The sequence below is a fragment of the Miniopterus natalensis genome, chromosome 2 (assembly GCF_054644295.1).
Source record: "Miniopterus natalensis isolate mMinNat1 chromosome 2, mMinNat1.hap1, whole genome shotgun sequence".
Taxonomy (NCBI): Eukaryota; Metazoa; Chordata; class Mammalia; order Chiroptera; family Miniopteridae; genus Miniopterus; species Miniopterus natalensis.
In genome coordinates this window covers 162,132,945-162,153,245 of record NC_142082.1, presented here as the reverse complement: position 1 = coordinate 162,153,245, position 20,301 = coordinate 162,132,945, and the positions used below count along the sequence as shown (strand labels likewise).

At 39.2% G+C, this 20,301-nt stretch overlaps 1 protein-coding gene across 3 annotated transcripts in view; it reads right to left on the bottom strand.

Moving 5' to 3' along the window:
• Positions 1–6,240, bottom strand: part of EPS8 (EGFR pathway substrate 8, signaling adaptor) — a 148,756-nt gene extending 142,516 nt beyond the window's left edge. For 2 of the 3 annotated variants that reach the window (XM_087814775.1, XM_087814777.1), the window contains exon 1: positions 6,132–6,240. The gene's annotated coding sequence lies outside the window, so the exon portion shown is untranslated. The remainder of the gene's footprint in view (positions 1–6,131) is intronic. The other variant, XM_087814776.1, reaches the window with a different exon arrangement.
• Between the last annotated feature and the right edge of the window lie 14,061 nt (positions 6,241–20,301).

Sequence of the window (20,301 nt, the reverse complement as noted above, 5' to 3'; positions counted from 1 at the left end):
TTTTCTTTTTTCTAACCTGAATGTCCATCAATAGGGATTGAAATGAAATGTGTGACTGAGGGCTGGAATAAAAACAAGTCCAAATATATTTGTAGGAAAAAAGTAAAAAGTTTGTATGACCCATTTGAGGGGCAGGTGGTTAAAGGTATTTGGATATCTAAGTAGATATCCAGCAAGGGAAATAACTTAGGACTGCTCACCCTCCACTTTCAAGGGGGGATGGTCATGTTCTACATCTTTTGTTGTTGTCTTTTTATTGACTTTATTGGGGTGACCCGGTTAACAAAATTATACAGGTTTCAGGCGCACAATTCCACAGTACATCATCTGTGTACCGTATTGTGTGTTCACCACCCCAAGTCAAGTCTCCGTCCATCACCACTTATCCCCCCTGTGCCCTCCACCACCTCCTCCTTCCCCCCAGGAACCATCACACTATTGTCTGTGTCCATGAGCTTGCTCTCTCTCTCTCTCTCTCTCTCTCTCTCTTTTAATCCAGGACATCCCGATACTATCCTGACACTTTTTAATTTATGAGACACAGCACAGCCAAGTAAAAAGAGCATGGGTTTTGGAGTCAGAAAGATCAGGGTTCCCATCTGGACTCTGTTCATTTCTCCCCATGCGGGCTGTAGACAGTCACTTTATCTTTCTGGGCCTATTTCTTACCTATAATATGGAAATAAGGAGATCTGCCTTAAAGAACTCTTGTAAGAATTAAAAGAGATAACGTATATAGGACTTAACGGTTATAAAATTAAGTGCTAGTTTTATTATGTCAGATCTCTCGAGATGCTTCTTGGAGGCTATTGGTTATAACTGTAATATTACAATATAAATACTTCTGGTCCCAATACCAATAACACAAAGTATTTATTAAAATAAAGGTATTGGAGAAAAGCCATTTGTTGCAAGAGTAGTGGCATGGGTAGCATTCAAGAACACATAGTTAAGTCTCAAGTTTCTAGATGGTACATATGTCATCTGCTTCTTCTCGGCATACACCCTGCAAATCCTTTATTTCAGATCCTCTTTGTGAAAAAAGAAAACTTTATTTCCATGGTTAGATCTAAAAGAGCTGAGAGATATTACTCATATTAACAATTCCATTTTCCACAAAGAAAAATCGCTGAGTTGTGAGGAAGAGGGAAATGAATTACAGTTTGTCCTCAATATTCATGGGTTCTGCATCCATGGATTCAACCAACAGATGATCAAAAATATTCAGGGGAAAAAAAGGTAAGCTGCTGATGTGTACTATGTAGTTAGATGGTTGCATCTATACTGAATAAGCCAGACTGGAAGAAAATATTTGCAAAACACATATCTGATAGAGTGCTTGCATCAAAAAAAACATATAAAGAATTCTTAAAACTCAACAATGAGAAAACAGACAACCCTACTTAAAAAATGGACAAAAGTTCAGAACAGACATCTCACCAAAAAATATACATATGGAAAATCGAATATTAAAATAGGATTGACATCACATCTCACTAAGGAATGGCAAATTAAAGCAACAATGAGATATTACTACACACCTTTTAGAATGCAAAAATCAAAAAACAACAACAACAAAACCTGACAATATCAAATGCTGACAAGGATAAGAAAGCAACAGGGACTCTATTAAACTACAATAAGATATAAATAAACCTTGAATGCATATCGCTAAGTGAAAGAAGCCAGTTCTGGCAAGGATGTATAATTACAATTATATGACATCTGGAAAAGATAAAACAATAGACGGTAAAAAAAAAAAAAAAAAAAAAATTCAGTGTTTTCCAGGGGTATACGGTTAAGGGAGTGATAGGTAAAGCACAGGAGATGTTTAATGTGTTGGAATTATTCTGTATGGTACTTTGATATTGCAATGATGGACACATGAAATTATGCATTTGTCAAAATCCATAGGACTTTACAGAACAAAGAGTGAATCTTAATGTATTTGAATTAAAAAATAATAATTTAGAAGGTCAGGATCCCAGGATGGAATGCAGATTGTGACAATAGAATCAAACTGCATTATGCATTTCTGCAGCAACCTCATTAAAGGAGACAGGAGGAAAAGGAGCCTGTAAGACTAAAAACAAAAGGCACTGCACATAAGCACTGTACTCTAATTGATAAAGTGTTTTCCAGTGTCTGTAAAGGGAGTACAGGCAAACAATTTCAATACTGCTATACATATATAATGGAACTGAACAATTAAGTAAATGGATGGTAAATGTGGGAGCCAGCTTTCTTCTCACTGTTGGAGTGAGTTTACAGATAAGCAAGGGGAGAAGGCCAGAATGATGTAGGTGGTAATGGATTAGGTAGAGTAAGAGACATCCATATGAACTCATATTTAGCTTAAAGGATACACATGGTTACATAGTGAAATATGTATAGATGAGTGCATATACATGGGTTTGTACACACACATGTATTTCCTGCTGTGTCAGATGAGAGGGCCTAGAAGTGATACACCAGTAGCCACAAGAACACCGAGCACCCATATCTTGGTTTCTAATACCATTTCCCAAGAAAATGAACCAAATTCTTTCTGGCTGAATCTAGGACTGGGGAAGGAAAGAGAAATATACAAGATAAGCCTGGAGCATCTTTTAATGCTAAAAAGGAAGTGATTTTAAAAAAATGATGGAGCCAACTGAAAGGGTTCCCAATAGTCAAAGCAGAAACAATTTGAGAAACAAAATAAACTAGTATTGGATTATAACCCAAAGTGTAAATGTAATATATACATTTTTTTTACAGTTGGCTCCATACATTCAGTTGGCTCCATCAAAAAAAATATATATATATGTATATATATATATACACACACACACACACACATATATATATACATATATATATATATGTCCATTAGTCCAGATCAGTATAGTAAATAATTGAGTAAATACATAAATGGGGAAAAGAGACAAATCTGTCATGCAGAAGAATGCCAAATAATTTATATAGCTATTCCACCCTCGAGGAGGAGAAGGATAACTCTCCACTCCTTAAGTATGGGCTGTGCACAGTGACTTCCTTTTAAGAGTACCACCTGAGAAGAAAGAAAAGAATAACTTTTCAGTGCAGAAGCCTAACAAACACTATCTCAACCAGATGATCAAGATCACTATCAACAGTGATAAATCATATTGATAGCACGTACTCTTTTTATGTCATAATAAAAAGCACTTTACCTCTATGATCTTCCTCCACAAAACCCAAAACCTCAGTCTGATCATGAGAAAAACATTAGACTAATTCTAATAGAGAGGCATTCTAAAAAATACCTGACCATTACTCCTCACAACTGTGAAAGTCATCAAAAACAAGGAAAGTCTAACAAACTGTCACAGCCCAGAAGAGCTTAAGGAGACTTGACTATTAAGTGTAGTATCCTCGGTGGTAGGATCCTAGAACAGAAAAAGGGAATTAGATAAAAACTACGGAAATCTAAATAAAGTATAAACTTTAGTCAGTAACAATGTACCAATACTGATTCATTAGTTGTAACAAATACCAATGTGAGATGTTAATAAGAGGGGGAACTGGGTAGAGGGATATATGAGAAATCACTGCACTAACTATATACATATTTTTTCTGTAAATATAAAACTGAGCTAAAAGATAAAATATATTTTTTACAATCTCGTTTAAGAATGTATCTAGAAAACACTGAAGATGTTGTAATGAAACACTGAAGAACTTCACAACTTCCCTGCATATATTAAACTTAAAATGTTTACAACTGTTGTCACAGGATTTTTTTTAAGAAAATATTTTTCAATCACTAACAGCTGCAAACAATTTCATGCAGTAATTCCCTGCAGGAGTGTATATAATAGCTGAAGTACTTTAACTAAAATTCCACTTTCCCCCCTTACATACCATCGCAGATGTCTGAAAGTTTATAACCTATCATTAACTTGTGTTGTTTTCTGATCATCTAAATAACTACCAAATATGCTTACTACAACTCAGAAAAGCTAATCCAAATTTTATATAAATCAAATCAGTGTTAAAATACACAACAAAACGTCAAGCATCCAAAGAGAGACTTGAGAAAAACTATCATCTTTTATTCTGAATACTATATTTTTGTATATAAACCATGGTTCAAGTGAGCTGCTGCAGAATTCATATAGGTAAATGAAGAAAACAGGAGAGTCAGTAGAAGAAAATGCAGTTGTGAACATGTGCATAGTATAGTGTAAGGAAAAGATAGGACTAGGATTTTAAATGTATCAAATAAAAACACTGAAAGCAAAGAACAGAAAACCTATGTCAAAGCATAGAAAAGGGCAGCTATCTGAAAAGTATCAGCACAGATTAAAAATTTAAAGCAAATAAAGCTAGAAATAAAAGCAAAATGAATTTTTCACATTTGATCAGAAACAAAGTGTTCAAAACTAGACATTAGATTCCTGATAGGAAACAATAAACCATTTTGGGGGAAAAAAAAAATCACCCTAAATACAACTTGAAGTGTTCCCCACTAAAGAGCTGAAAATTACTATATAATGATATTTAATGACATTGGAAAGTGGAAGAAAAAAAGATTTCAAAGAAAATATACCAAATATTATAAAAAGTGGTATCTCAGAATAGTGGAATTAAAAGCAAGCTTTCTTTTTTCTTTTTTTTCCCTGCTGTGAAATGAATGCCTTGTGGAATTTTTGAAAGTCTTAATCTATGAATTCTGCACTAAAGGCATTCTATTAAATGTCATTACCTTTGTGATACATTCTAGTCTACCCTTCACATGGCAAATTTACAAAGTGCATTGTTTTTCAAATTGTAAGTAAAAGTGTGAACCCATGACCAAAAAAATTTCCAGACCAGCAACTTAGAAGCTATAGCAATACATCCCGAAAACTACAAATCAAACTGAAAATCTATACTAGGTGAGAGAGGATGACACGGACTTTAATTTCACTGACCGCATGATCTAAATTACGAGTGCACACTTTCCAAAACCCACGTCGCCGTAGCAAGAATAAGGGTATCATTTCAATGGAAATAAATGAGGAGCGATACACAGCACAGTTGCCTTAACACATATATGAAGAAGCCTTCTGGAAACCCTTTCTCCTATCTCCCCAGAATAACAAAGCCAAAAATCGAGCTATCCACATACATCTAGAGCCAACTTTTATCAGAACTCTTAATAGATTAGCTATTCCCCTGATCATCTAAGGCAAGAACTGAAACATGTCAAAGAAAAGCAATAATGCATGTCATTGAAATATATTTTATAAAGGCGGATTCCCACCCTACCGCTCTACGGCTCTGGACGTCTATTCATTTCCGATCCTAACACCGCAGCGCCCTGTCCCCAAAGAGGTCCCAGCAGGGCTACGGGAAAGGCGGGCCTGAGAAACGACGCAAAGGGGGAGAACAATTGGTGCAAAGATTCTGCAGACAGGTTGCCCTTCCCGGACGGGAAGGGAAAGCCAGCGGGCACAGGAGGGGCGAGCGGGTCTGCAGAGGGGGGGAAACCGCTCCAAAGGCGAGAACCGACAGACGCCGGAAAGGCCCTCTTCCCAGAAAGAGTAAAAGGATGAGCAAAGCGGAGCAAGCTGAAAAAAAAAAGGAAAGTCAACAGGAATGAGAAGTGACAACTACTCAGATATAATGAGCTATATTAATTTGAGGAGACAGGCGCTGCTGAGACCCTGTCCCAAAATGTCAATCTGAAAAGAAAAAAAAAAAAAAGTCCCCATTTGGGGGGTGGGGAGAGCGGCCCTGGAAGCCTCAAGTGGAAGATAAACCGTGAGAAGAACTACTCGTTCTGGAGTCGCCCCACCGCGCAGATAAGCGCAGGTGTATCTGCGGAAGCTCAGGTTACCAGGAACTACCAGCGACGCGCCGAGTCTTCCCCGCTCGGCCGCCGGGGCCGGGGGCGCGGGCGCGGGGCGGCGGCCGAGGGTGGGCACGGGCGGCGGGCGCCCCCGGACCCGGCGCGCGGACGCGCACACCTGGCTCCGCCACCAGTTGAAAGCCCTGAAAGTGAATGAAGGCGGACGCGGCGCCTGGCACCGCTCCATCCGAGCACACAAAGGCGGATTTTTAAAACCGAGGGCGAGTTCCAACCGTCGGACCCCGGCGGGCGCGTGTCACCGAGGGGCTCTTACCTCGGATCCGCCTTCGGGGCCGCGGCTTTCCCCGGAGGCGCCTCGAGCCCACACGAGGTAGGAGGTGGCCCAGAGAAAGCCTCCGGCCCGGACGGCGCCCTCGCGATCCTCCGCGAGCCGCCCAGCCGCTGCCTGCGCCCCGCGGCGGGGAAGCGATCCCCGGGACCGGCCCAGCGCCGACCTCGCGCCCGCCGACACCGCCTCGCCGGCCGCCGCCAGCGAAGTGTGGAGCTGCCCGCCCGCTCCCGGCTCCCCGCCAAAGCCGCCCGCGCCGCGCATGCCCAGTGCCCTGGGAGACGCGAGCGCGCGCGCGCGGCCGGGAGCGAAATCCGCTCTCCGGGTCTTGCCTGCAGCCGAGCCGCGGAGTTTCTGGTCGACCCCCAGCGCCAGAGGCAAATAGGCGAGCGGGACCCGGTGGGCGGGAGAGGGACCGAGGGCAGCTAGCAAGGCACCCAGGTATCAGGGCTGCGATCAAAGCCCGCCCTGGGGCGCCGGCCGCGGACGGGTTCCAGAAGTGCCCTGGCTGGACTGGCCGGCAGCTGGGAGCTGCGGGTGGAGGGTCGCCCCCGGCAGGGTGCTGGTTCGCGACGCCAGCCACCTGCCTGCGGCTCCGGCTTCCCTCTGGAACCCTCCAGCCTGTTTCCCCCCTTCTGTCGCTTTCCTCTTTTTTGGTCTCCAACTTATTCTGTAAACTGGTGGCATCTAAGGGCCTGGGAGTTTCTACCCTGGCCGTCCTGAGATTCCAGCCAGCAAGTCCAAACCCGCTTCTCACGCCTGGCCTTGATCACATTTCTCACTTGGCGCTTGCCAAGAGTTTGATGTGGTTTGTAGTGGAGGCTGCTTTCAGCGGGTGCCTCTAGTAACATAACCAACCCTGGGACCTTCACGCCTCCCCGAGTAGCTCGTGGAGCCGCTGAAGGAGAAGACCCTCACCTGTGAACGTTGTCTTTTCTTGCTCTCAAACCTCGGGTGTCGTAGCTACACCCTCCCCGCCCCCCCAACCTGTTCTGACTTCTTTAAAGTCAACTGACTTCCAGAAGTCAATAAAAGACTACAAAATAAATTTGATAAAGTAGATTGGGCCTGTTTGCTTTGTGAAGTAAAGCAAAAGCAGTCGGGGGAAAGGAGATTTCAGGCCAAGGTGGAAATTAAAGCCGTTAGGGTAAAAGTTGGAATAGATCTTAGGTCAAGCCCCCTGTCTTCAGTAGGAATCCTCTCTCCAATATTCCCTCCACACCACCATCCACCTGAATTTTTCCAGTGTTGGAAATCTCTATTATTATCAGTTTATGTATAATCATGATGATTTATTGGATGTTAACCTATGCCAGGAACTAAGCACTTTTTATATATTATTTCTAATCCTTAAAATGAGATAGGCCTTATTATACCTATTTAGCCCATTAGGAAAATGAAGCTCCCAGAAGTCTTACTCCTTTTGCCAAAGTCAATGCTGATGCCAGAATTAAAATCCAGGCCTGCTTAACTCTCAAGCCTATGTCATACGGTTTGTGATCGTCAAATCAACTTCCCGTAAGTTACATCACTGGTACTGGTTCTGCCCTGGGAACCGCACAAAATGAACTCATCCTTTATAGACATTGCAAGCCTTGAACTATTTGAAGCAAACTATGAAGTAACTACCGGAAGATCTTCTAATACTTTCCTCTACTTTAAAATCTCCGGTTCTTTTCACTATTCCTCAAATGGCCTGGTGAGCCATCAGAACTGCGCTCTTTTCCCTGTTTTGAAAGTGCTTTGACTTTTCATTCTTCTAAAATTATGCACTCAGAAAAAAACACAATATTCAAATACAGTGTGCCAAGAACTGAGTCATAGACTGATCATCAGTTCCTTTGATTAAGCACACCCTGCGCATAAGGCACCTCAAACCTATATTAGGTTTTTCTTTTAGCAAACATATTACCTAGAGTCAAAAATCCAAGCCTATTATATATGGGATACAATTAAACCTTACATAGTCTATAATTTTATATGCTTAAACTTAATTTTTTTCTTTTATTCTTATTAAATTTTATCTTGCTTGTTTTAGGACATAATTTCAGATAAAGAAATGTTATATTAGTGATCACGTTTAATTTATAACATCTGTAAATTTAAGGCACATGCCTTCTTTGTTTCCACTTAAGTCTAATTAAAAAGAAAACTAACATAAAATAGAATTAGATAAGAGCCTTGCAGCCCACCACCAGAAATGATCTCCAAGAAAACAATCATTTATTAACCAACACTTTTTGAGATCAGCACTTTAATTCATGCAATCATAACTATAAGGATTTCATGAAAGTTTTCCTACATGCTTTGCTGAAATGAAAATAACTCATTGTCTCCAGTAGCCCTAAATCTACCAATCCAAGTAACAATTTTTAAAAAAGGGGGGAGGGGGCAAAACTAGTTAAACAGGCTCTGTTTCAAATTAACCCATTCTGGTACCGATGATCCTCACTATTTTTTCTAAGTGCTTAGAACCAATGCTAATAATGTTTTATACTTTTTCTAAGAATCAGTGTCAAACTTACCTGTTTATAGTGTCACCATGTTCAAGTCTTTTGTTTTTGAAAACCTCATTTGTTAATGTTGGTATGTAGAATAAAATGATGTAGAACAGAATGAAAGTAGATACATGGAGTAAATGGAGCAGCCAAAATATGCAGTGAAGTAGCAGAACTTGAGGAACAGGTAGAGTCTGCAGCTGGGTATAAAAGCTAAGTACAGGAAAAGTAAAGAAATCATAATGGCTGAATGTTATCTAGAGAATAAGAGAGATATCTAAACTACCCAGGAGTCCAATGTATTCTTCAAACATTCCTCTCTACTCCAATCCCTAAGTCTGATGTTTGAATATCATTTAGGGGCTGCTGTGTGTAGCTCTGTAGGTTCAGTCTTAAAATCTAATAATGTAAAACGTATCTGTGGAAAAATCTAGAAAAGATATACCATAGTTTAGAATATTATTGTTGCGATCTAATCTACATCTTTTAAGCATATCTTGATTGACAAGTAATTTTATTTTGACTACTACCATCATCATTATTTGGCATTGAAAAAACAAGCCAAATTGCTTGGATTATTACATTTTCTCTTACTTTCGGAGTAGTTGGGCTTGCTTCTTACTATGTAATTGATGTTTATATTGACTTATTTTTGTTGTATAGTGATTGTTAGTATTGTTGTTTGGGTATCTACATTCATTTGAGTGTAACAAATTAACTTTTGTTTAGTCTTTCAATGTGAAAATGCTTTATTTTATTCTATACCATATAACTAGATGCGTGGAAATTTTGAAGCATAAAGGGAAGTAAAATATTATTAATAAAGAGATTTTCAAAATCTAACCTCTACTCCACCTTCAAGAAACCTTATTAGTCAAAAATAAGTAAATGGCAACAACCCTCTGTTGAAAATGAACAGATCAAGCAGTTGAACTCAACAACGCCATGGTCTTCAACTATGGTCTGACTGAATATAATTGACATGTATAAACTGCTTCACCCAACCACTGCAGAATACACATTCTTCTCAATCTTACATGGAACATTCACCAAGATAGACCACATTCTGTCTCATAAAGCACACCTTAACAAATTTAAAAAAACAGAAATCATATAATGTCTGCTCTCAGACCACAGTGAAACTAAACTAAAAATAACAGAAAGATAGCTAGAAAATCCCAAATTATATAGAAATTAAACAACACACTTCTAAGTATCACATGGGTCAAAGAACAAATCTCAAGATAAATTTTAAAATATTTTGGACTACATGAAAATGAAAACAAAACATCAAAATTTGCAGGATGCAGCAAAAGCAGTATATAGAGGGAACTTTATAGCACTGAATACATGTTAGAAAAGAAAATATAAAGAGAGCAATCTAAGTTTCCAATTTAGAAAACTAGAAAAAGAAGAAGAAAAAATTAAATCTTCAGTAAATAGAAGAAAAGAAATAATAAGAATTAAAACAGAAATCAATGAAATTGAAAAAGGAAAACAATAGAGAAAATCAACAAAATCACAAGTTGGGCTCTTTGCAAAAGTCAATAAAATGAATATCTCTAGCCTGGCTAACTAAGAAAGAAGGAAAGAGGAGATGAATTACTAATATCAGAATGAAAGAGGGGACATTACTATAGATTATAGGAACATTAAATGTTCACAAATTTGATAACCTAGATTAAATGAACCAATTCCTTGAGAGATACAATTTGTCAAAACTTACACAAGAAGAAATAGACAATTTGAATAGATCTATCTACTAAAGAAATTAAATCAATAACTAATGGCATCCCAAAACAGAAAAGACCAGTCCACTGGTAGAATTCACAGTGAATTCTACCAAACATTTACAGAAGAAATTATATATTTCTCTATCATCTTTTTCAGAGGATTGAAGCAGAGGTAATATTTCCTAATATTCTCTGTCCACGGAGAGCTTTCAATACATTTGTTGCTTCTCTAAGGCCTTAAAACCATATTTTAAAACTTGGCTCTGGCTCACCCTCTATCCCCAGCTGTACCTCTGTGATTCTGAAAAGTGCAAGCTACTTTATATTGGAACATTTTCTTAATAGCCTGAAAATTAGAATCTTGTTGGAATGCATGGTGGTGGGTATATCAATGTTCATTGTAATTTCTGTATGCTTGAAAGTGATCATAATTAAAAGTTTTATTTTTTATTTTTGTTTTTTTATATATATATTTTTACTCATTTCAGAGAGAGGAAGGGATAAGGGGAGAGAGAGATAGGAACATCAATGATGAGAGAGTCATTGATCAGCTGCCTCCTTCAGCCCCCCCCCCACCCCCCCCTCAAACAGGGCATGTGCCCTGACCAGGAATCGAATCAGTGATTTCCTGGATCATAGGTCGATGCTCAACTGCTGAGCCACTCTGACCCGGCAAGGTCTTATTTTTCAAAGCAATTCAAAAAAGGACAGTGTAGTGTTGGTGAAAGAATAGACAAGTAGATCAGTGGAGTGAAATAGAGGGCCCAGAAATAGACCCATAGAAATACAGTTAACTGATCTTTAACAAAGGAGCAAAGGCAATACAATGGAGCAAAGAAAGTCTCTTTAACAAATGGGTGCTGGAACATCTGGACATCCAAATAGGAAAAAAAAAAAAAAAAATGAATCTAAACATAGACCTTACACTCTTTATAAAATGAACTACTCAAAATAGATCATAGACTTAAATGTAAAATCCAAAACTATGAAACTCCTAGAAGATAACAGGAAAAAACCTAGATGACCTCAGATGTGATGATACCTTTTTAGATACAACACCAAAGGCATGATCCATGAAAGAAATAATTGATAACCTGGACTTCATTAGAATGAACAGCTTCTGCTCTGTGGAAGACCATGTGAAGAGAATGAAGAGACAAGCCACGGCCTAGAAGAAGATATTTGCAAAAGACACACCTGATAAAGGAATGTTCTCCAAAATGTACAAAGAACACTTAAAACCCAACATTGAGAAAATAAACAATCCGATTTAAAAATGGGCCAAAGACCCTAAGAGACTCCTCACCAAAGAAGATAGACAGATGTCAAATAAGCATATGAAAAGATGTTCCACATCTTACGTCATCAGGGAAATGCAAATTAAAACAAGAATGAGAAACCACTACACACCTATTAACATGGCCAACATTCCGATCACTGACAACACTAAATGCTGGTGCCAAAACTTAGAAGCAACCAAGATGTCCTTCAGTAGGTGAATGAATAAATAACCGTAGTACATACAGATAGTGGAATATTACTTGGGGATAAAAAGAAGTGAGCTATAGACCCATGGAAAGACATGGAGGAACTTTACATGCAAAGTGAAGGAAGCCAATCTGAAAGGCTGCGTACTGTGATTACAACTCTATGACATTCTGAAACAAGCAAAACTATGGAGACAATGAAAAGATCAGCGGGTCCTCAAAAGCCTGTGCCATCTCATGGATCAAAGAAGAAAACATAATGAAAGTGTTAAAATACTACTTAGAACTGAAAGAGAAATGCATTTTAGTACATTCAGATCATGAAATGTTTCATAGCCATGGAACATGAGGAAACAACAGCTACATAAATTGTTCTTAGAAACTTAAAGTTGAGTGAAGGTCACAGAGAGTGTACAATAAGTCACCCCTTTTATAAAGCTCAGAAACAAGCAAAACTAAATGATATATTATTTAGGAACACATATATATTTGCTAGAAACTAGTGTGTAAATAAAGGAATGTTTATCATCAAATCAGGATAGCGATTACCTAGGAGGGGCAGGGACCCAGGTGGAATGGGAGGCTAACAACAAATTGCAGTGGTATTTATTGCAAGGTGGGTCATGGGTGTTCATCTTAACTGCTATCTTTGCTCTAGAAGGAAGAAAAGAATGTTGAGTTGCATAGAGCAGGGAGTTAGCCATAATAGGGAAAGGCTGAAAGAAATAAGACAGAATGGCAATCCTTGCTGTAATTTTTGGTGAAAGTGATCCAGTCACATTCTCTTATTTACCTGAACATAGGTGATCAGAATGCCTCATTGCTTGTCATCCCAGAGCTTTGAGTGACTAATGAGCTCCATAGATAAAGCATGTTTTTCTGAGCAGGGTCACAGATGTTCTGTTCCTAATTTTATGTGTGAAAGTTTGTTTTTACAAGGTTTACTTTCTCCAGAAATTCTAATGCTTCTGTATAATTGAGGGAAAGTTGATTTTAGAATCTGAGAGTTACTGATTCATTTACTAGTAACACCTGAATGCTCTTTAAAATGCAAAAGGGACACTTATATGTCTTATCTTTTTGAGATAATTATACTGCTCATTCCGCAGAACTGGAAAGTTGACATTTGTAAACAGTACTTCACTATTTACAGATTTTTCGAATCAAATCTAGGCTTTTTATTTTTCTACATGTGTCTAAGCAAGAAAGCAGATGAGACTCAAAAGAGAAAAATAAAATAACCATGAAAGTAAACCTTCAAAAAATCATCAATTTTAAATTTTAGTATAGCCATAAAATGAAACTCTTATCTCATTGAAAAGAAGGAAGTGGTGATATTAGCCACTGACTTGAATGTAGTATGGCTTACTTATGTAAAAAGGAGTAACAGCTAGACAAACATAAGCCAAAATTTTAACAGTAGTTTTAAGAGGAGGGAACATGACAGTATAGCTGGGAATTACTTTCACTATTCAGTTAATATAGCTCTATAATCTTTGAATTTTTAACTGTGGACCTGTATTATTTTGTAGTAGAGAAAATTTAAGAGTAATATTTTATTATCTATCGTGAAATTTGTGTTTCTAAATTCTTTACTCCCTGCTAAAACTCAGCTAGATTTTTTAAAATTTTCATCCCTATGTCTAATGTGGCTTTTTTGTGGCCTTAGGTTTACTGAGCTAGAACAACTCTCAGCCTATTTAACAATTCCCTTGGGGGCTGCTCATTGGCATTGCAAGCACAGACTTTGTTTCCTTAAGTTGGCACCCAAATTTTTTTCTTCATTGGCAGCAGTATCCTCAGAGGAAACAAAATAAAACAGAACAAACAAACAAAAAACTTCTATTACAAAATTGGAAGGCTTTAAAAAACAAATTCACATCTCTGAATAATTTTCTCACTCAAATATCCCTGGTACTCAAGAAAACTCCAACAACCTTAAAGGTAATTTCCCTGATAACACACATAATTCCAAGTTATGGCAAGAAAAGAGAAAAAAATATGCCCCAGATTTCAAGTCTACAAGTCTAATTTCATCTTAAAGTACAGGAACACACACACACACAGAAAATCTCTAAAGTGTCCTATAAATGCTGTTCACTTTCCAAATAACACTACAACTTTCCTTTAATGGGCACTGTTTATTTTTTATTTTTAAAAATATATATATTTTTATTGATTTCAGAGAGAGGAAGGGAGAGATAAAAACATCAATGATGAGAGAGAATCATTGATCCACTGCCTCCTGCATGCCCACTGCTGGAGATCAAGCCCGAACCCCAGGCATGTGCCCTGACCGGGAATCAAACCTCCATCTCCTGGATCTTAGGTCAATGCTCAACTGCTGAGCCACGTCAGCCGGGCAAATGAGTGCTTTTTTAAAATGCAAAGCTTTCAAAGCATTTCCCACACTTCTTATCTTATTAAGGGTAGCATTTCTTAGTAACTATAGTTATCATTATGTGCAGTCATGACTGTTCTACACAGGTTCACAACCCCTTATCCCAAACCCATGCAACCAGATGTTAGGGTTTTGTGAAGGAATGTGGTGCCTCTACCATATATTTATAGTGCCCTCAACAGAATCTTTAATTAACACATTATTTCTGCAGAAAAAAATATTTACACAAATTAGACTGAATTTCGTAAAGTAGCCTCATACAAGTTCAGATCAGATTTGCTGTGAAATAAGAGAAAATCAGGTCGGGCTTTGTCACCAAATGCAATCTGAAAAACAACTTTTTTGAAAAATCCAAGTTTTTTTACTTGACACTGCAGATAAAATGTTATGCCCCTGCATGGTAGAGCCGCGACGGGTAGCTGCATTGTTTGCACTGGTTTTAGAGGCCCTAAATGGCCATCACTTTGAGTTCTATGTCATGTCTGCTTCCGTAAGACTTTCTTCCTCCTCTGTGCAGTCAGGCACCTTCCATTTATTGTGTTACCGTGACTTCCTCTACCACCTTCCTGCCCTTATAATTTATACTTTTACTCTGCCAAATTATTGCAATCATGCATGAAATTAGAGTAAGCAGGTTTTACATAAGGAATCTGAAAGTTATTTTATAATATAAATTTTGCTTACCTTGATAACATCTATTTCAACAAATAGAGGCTCTATTTGTTTACTAATACTATCACTTGTGTTCACAACTTTTGAGATTGCTATCCTTTAAAAACAACTCCAACTTCTTGTTCTAAAAAGAAAACAAGAGATACAGCATCTCGTTTTATAGATGTCACCTACTTTTAGGAACTTATATCTTGTGAAACCGTCCTATTCGAATATATGCATATATGACCTTTTGGTCATGAAAATAAGCTAATATCTAAAGTTTATTTACTCTTGTACAAAAAATAGGCTATGACAATAAATATTTAAATATTTCTAAAACCTTAAAGTACAATCTCAGGGTGACATTACTAAATAGTCCCAGTCAGTTGTTGGTGTTTTCCTTCTCTGCTCAATTTGCATGTTCTCCCATATTCTGCCCCCACCATATGCATTTATTTTCATTAATGTTCCTGATGGGAGCCTTCCTACAGCTCCAATATATAGACCTCTTGGTGGCATTGCCCACACAGGCTGCACTTATCGCTGCAACACATAAGACGCCGGGGGAAGAATGGAGGGTCACAGTTGGAAATGAACACAGAAATACTGTGAATCAAGGTTCCAGGAGGGAAGTAGCCAAAGCTAGTAAAAGAAGTAATAATAGGTGCTAAGAGAGGGAGGTAATGAAAGAAGATTATTGACAGTAGTGGAAGCCCAGACACCTAATCTGGTGACTCAAGCCTAAGAAAGCATCGTGAGAGCCACTGACTCACCCATTCAGCCAAGGTCCAAGCACCTGCCAAGCACAGGGATAGGCCCTGGGGATACGAGGAGTACAAAATTGTCCCCACCCTTGAGGACTTGCAGTGTTGGTAATTAGAACAGATAGTGACAGCCATATGGCATGTTCTAACAGCACAGGGTAATACCAGGCACTATCTGAGCACAGAGAAACGAATGCCCAACTCTGCTGTGCAAAAGTAGGCTGGCATCACAGAGACCCATTCTGCGGCCTTTCACTGCCTGCCTTCCAACTTCTCGCTGTTCCTGGAGCACACTGGCACGCCGCCACCACAGCGCCCTAGCACTTGCTGTTCCCCTGCCCTGGAGTGCTCTTCTTCCAGAGCTACACGGCTCACTCTCGCACCTCGCTCCGGGCTCAGCTCAAGTGCTACCTCATCAGAAAATAATCCTCTGACCAATCACTGTGTAAAACTGCACTCCAGCACACACCCACAAACTCTCCCCTCTCTCTTTCTCTCTCCCTATTGCCTTATGCTCCTTTCTTTCCTCCGTAGTCATCTCACAATCTGAAATCATCTTGTTCCATTATTTGGTGCCTGTTTCCCTCATTTAAGCTTTGTGAGAGCAGGGATTTGCCAGTTGTGTTCATCACTATATCCCAGGGCTAGGCAGAGTGAAACGCATGAATGAAGAGGAGTTTGACTGAGTTATGAAGACCATATAGCAGATCGTCAAAGGAATGAGGCAGGCGGGGAAGACACAGAGTGCACACAGGCACAGGAATAATAAAACGGAGTCAAGGCAGCTTTGAAGAAATGGAGAGGGAAATAAAATGACCTTTGCTTGGCCCACAGTGGGCTTTCATGAAATGTTAGGTAAGTGAACAAGTGAGTGAGTGAGAGTGTACGTGAGAGTTAGTGACTACATGATTGGATTAACAACCAGGTTCGTGTTGTAGAAAATGTGTGAGCATAGATTGATGGGATAGAAGATAAGAAGTGAAGACAACTTAGAAGCCTGGTCTTCCATAAATAGAAAAATAAGGAAGGCCTGAACTAGGAAAGTGGGAATAGAGAGAGACCACATTTGAGAAGCAAGTAGAATTGTCGTATGATTGCATGCAGAAGAGGATTCTGCTGTGGGTAGGTGGATGGGGGGGTAGGTCATTGACTGCAAGGTGAAACCAAGTTTGGTGAGCCGAGGCTGCATGGGGGAGTGGGGGGTGGAGAGGGGTGATAATTCATTCCGAGTTAGACACCTTGAAACTGAAATATTTTTGTAACAGGTAGAGACAACTAATATGTAGTTGAAAGTGTAGACATAAGAGTAAAGTCAAAGCAGAAGGCAGGTTTGATATAACAAGGATGCCTTCATCTTCAGGAAAAGACAATAAGAACAAATTTTAAGAAGGAAGCAAGAAGTCAAGGTGCAGAGAGAGAGAAAAGGAGCCTCCACAGAGAACTGAAAAGCATCTGATAGAGGGATGAGAGGACACTAGGAGGATGAGCCCCGTGAAGACAAGGATGTGCTATCTTGCTCGGCACTGCAGCCCCAGTGTCCTGGCAGAGTAGAGAGACACCCGGATACTTGTAAAAAACACAAGTAGGGAAAGACAGAAATCAGGAGCTATGGAAGGAAACTTGGAAGGGGGGCATTGGTTAACATGTCTTTCTCGATGCCACAAAGGTATCAAGAAAGATAGTGATGGCTCAGACCTCAACGTTATATTATTAAGGGATTATAAATTGCCAGAGACCATTTTAAAAAAGCAATTTACAAGGCTTAACTCATTCAGTTCTCACAGCAACCGTGTGAAGTAGGGATTATTATTATTACTATTTCCACTTTATGATGATAAAATGAGTCACAGAGCCGTGAACTTGCCCAGGATTAGACAGGAAGTCAATGACAAAGGCAAGGTTTGAAGTCCAGCCATCCTGCCGTGGAGCCCACACTTACACAGAGTGAGCTTTGTGAGGGGACTTGGGTGAAGGCAATATCAATGGAGTGGCAGCTTGGTGGCCAGGGGAGGTGAAAGCAGGGCGAGGAGGTAGAGAGAGCAAGTGTGGACTGCTCTTGCACAGAGCTTAGCTAGGAAGGGGAAGGGATAGAGTAGTAGCTGGAAGGAAACAGAAGAGCAACAGAAGCTGTTTTGTGTTTTTAATGAGCAAGCCTGGAGCATGTGGACTCGGTAGATTATGTTTATATCACACTCTAGAATTGCTCACAGGAAACTGAGGGGGTGGGATGAAAAGACAGGCAGGTTACCTCCAGCCCTGAGTCTACAATCCCACAGCTTTGAATTCTTTCTTCGTACAGCCAGATGGAAGATGTCATCAATAAAAATAGTTGGAAAAACAATTAAATACACTTTTAAAGAGGCATTTAAACAGAAGCCTAAAGGCCTCTTTATTCTAGTTTCCTTATAATTCATGAGCTTTTACTTTTTTCCCATCCTGGTGTGTGACATTTCTCATCCTTATGGAAGACCTAAAGCTTTGGCTGTCTATTTAGATTTGGCCTGCTTTCTTTTCCATGGTTCCGAAAGAAGGAGTGAAGGTTATCTGGGTTCAAATTGCCTTTTCCTTTTTGTACTCTACCTTTCCTTCCACAGAAAAAAATAACTGAAGTGCAGGCAGTTATAGAAACACCATAATGTTTCTTTCACAGTATGTCCTAAACAAATGTAATTATTTGTGTTGTTTCCTGCAATTCTCTCTCTACTAAATACCCCTTAAAAGACCTCAGCTTTTCTCTCAATCTTACATCTGTCTCTTATGCTAAACTCCTTTCCTCCTCCTCTTATGGCTGCAATGAACACATATCAATCTCAGAAATTACACTAGAACCTTACTTACCTCCATACTCAGTGCACAAAGCCCTTTCTCCACACACATCCTTCAGTTACATTTAGTCCTATTTTTTTCATACCTTCAACCAACTTTCCTATCTCAGTTGTTTCTTTTCCTAGCCACACAATGTCAGTTTTCAATTATCCACTAGTAGGGCTGTAAGATGGGAGAGAGATTGGCTGCGGAAAACATAGAACTCACGTCTTTTCTGGCTTTGGTATAGGTCTTCACACTTACCAAAATCGCTATATACCCAATTTTGGAAAATCACAATGCTTCAAACAAAGTAAAGCTATCCTTGGAAAACATGTCTCAAAAGGAATTAGAAAGCTACCCGCAAGACAAATCTTTGCTCCTTGCTCATTTCTCTTCTGGGCACCCCTCCATACAGTGGATGAATAGTGTGATCTCTTAGACAAATGCAAATAATCTTCATAGAGAGAGAGCTTTGTTTTCCTCTCTAGAGCATGGTGACTTTCTAGCTCACAATTCCAAGGAGCAAAATGATAGGTAAAGTATTTCAGGTTCAAAGGTGTTCATTCTAAAATTTCTAATGAGCTAGCTTGAGATAGGAATGAGTGTAAACAGAGATGGCTATGATTTCATAAGTGAATCAGTTTATTATGTTAATAAGAAGTTGAAAATAAGACATCTGCTTAGTGTCAATAATTTATTCTTATTTTCCCTGACACAGGTGAATCCAAATCCCATTGTTCATAATAGTAGTTATTTTGGCAGGCATGTGCACCAAGCAAAGATGAACAGAGCACAAATAAAAAAATATCTGTCAGTGCTATAGCCAATACCATGATAGCATCTCATTATAAAGAAACCTAAAACATTTTGTGACAGCAGGCAATCCTTCTCTAAGAAATAGCAAAAATTTCCATACCTCTGAGTCCAAGTACTGATTTGCATCCTTTATCTTTACAGGCTGTGCTGTTGAAATTATACATTGATTTAGAACACTCAGCAATGATCTGGGGCAACCCAAGTCCTTCTCTGTATAGCTGGGCAGCATTTTCAAATATCAGCAACCCCTATGGTTCTAAACCATTTCAAGCAGCTTAAGCAAGTGTTCCTTCATTTTACTCTTGGTAAAAATTATTTTTGCATTATTTGATACAATAAAAAAGTAATTCCTTCTTTCTATTTTTCTCTATTTCTGATTTTTTCTTGGTTGGGGGAAAAAAAAAAAAGCTAAAAGCCTAATTTTTAAACCAGGAAAATACTCCATTGGCTAAGAATATGGAACTTTTTAGCTTGAAACAATTAATTTGCAAATGACCGATGCAAATGAGCTCTGTGTATTAAAATTTTATATCTATTTTTACAAAGGCTAAAAACAACTAGGACGTGGTATATGCTTTCTAGTAATGAGAATTCATCCATATTCATCTGTATCTGAGAATCATCTGTTAAAGAAAAAAAATTCCCTAAATGTGTGCTTTTTTTGGTTATTTTTATTTTTGCTGGGGACAGTGAAACGCTGAAGGGCCTAGGAAAGAAGAAGCAACAGGAGACAGACTGTTTGGCTGCTTTGGTTCTTTAGAAACATTATGGGAAAGTGAGCCAAGATGGGCTGCTGTCAACTCACTGGAAAGTCAAAGAAAAGAGGTCCTTGGGGACACGTTAGGGAGTTAGCCTGAATGAGCTGCCCTTGCCAATTGCTCCCTTGGTTGCACGTCTCCTGGGGTCCCTTAGAGTTTAGGAGGTACAGGCCTGTTGGGGAAGAAGATAGGGAAGGGAAAGGGGAGGGCGTGCTCCTGGGAGGGAAAGCGAGCCC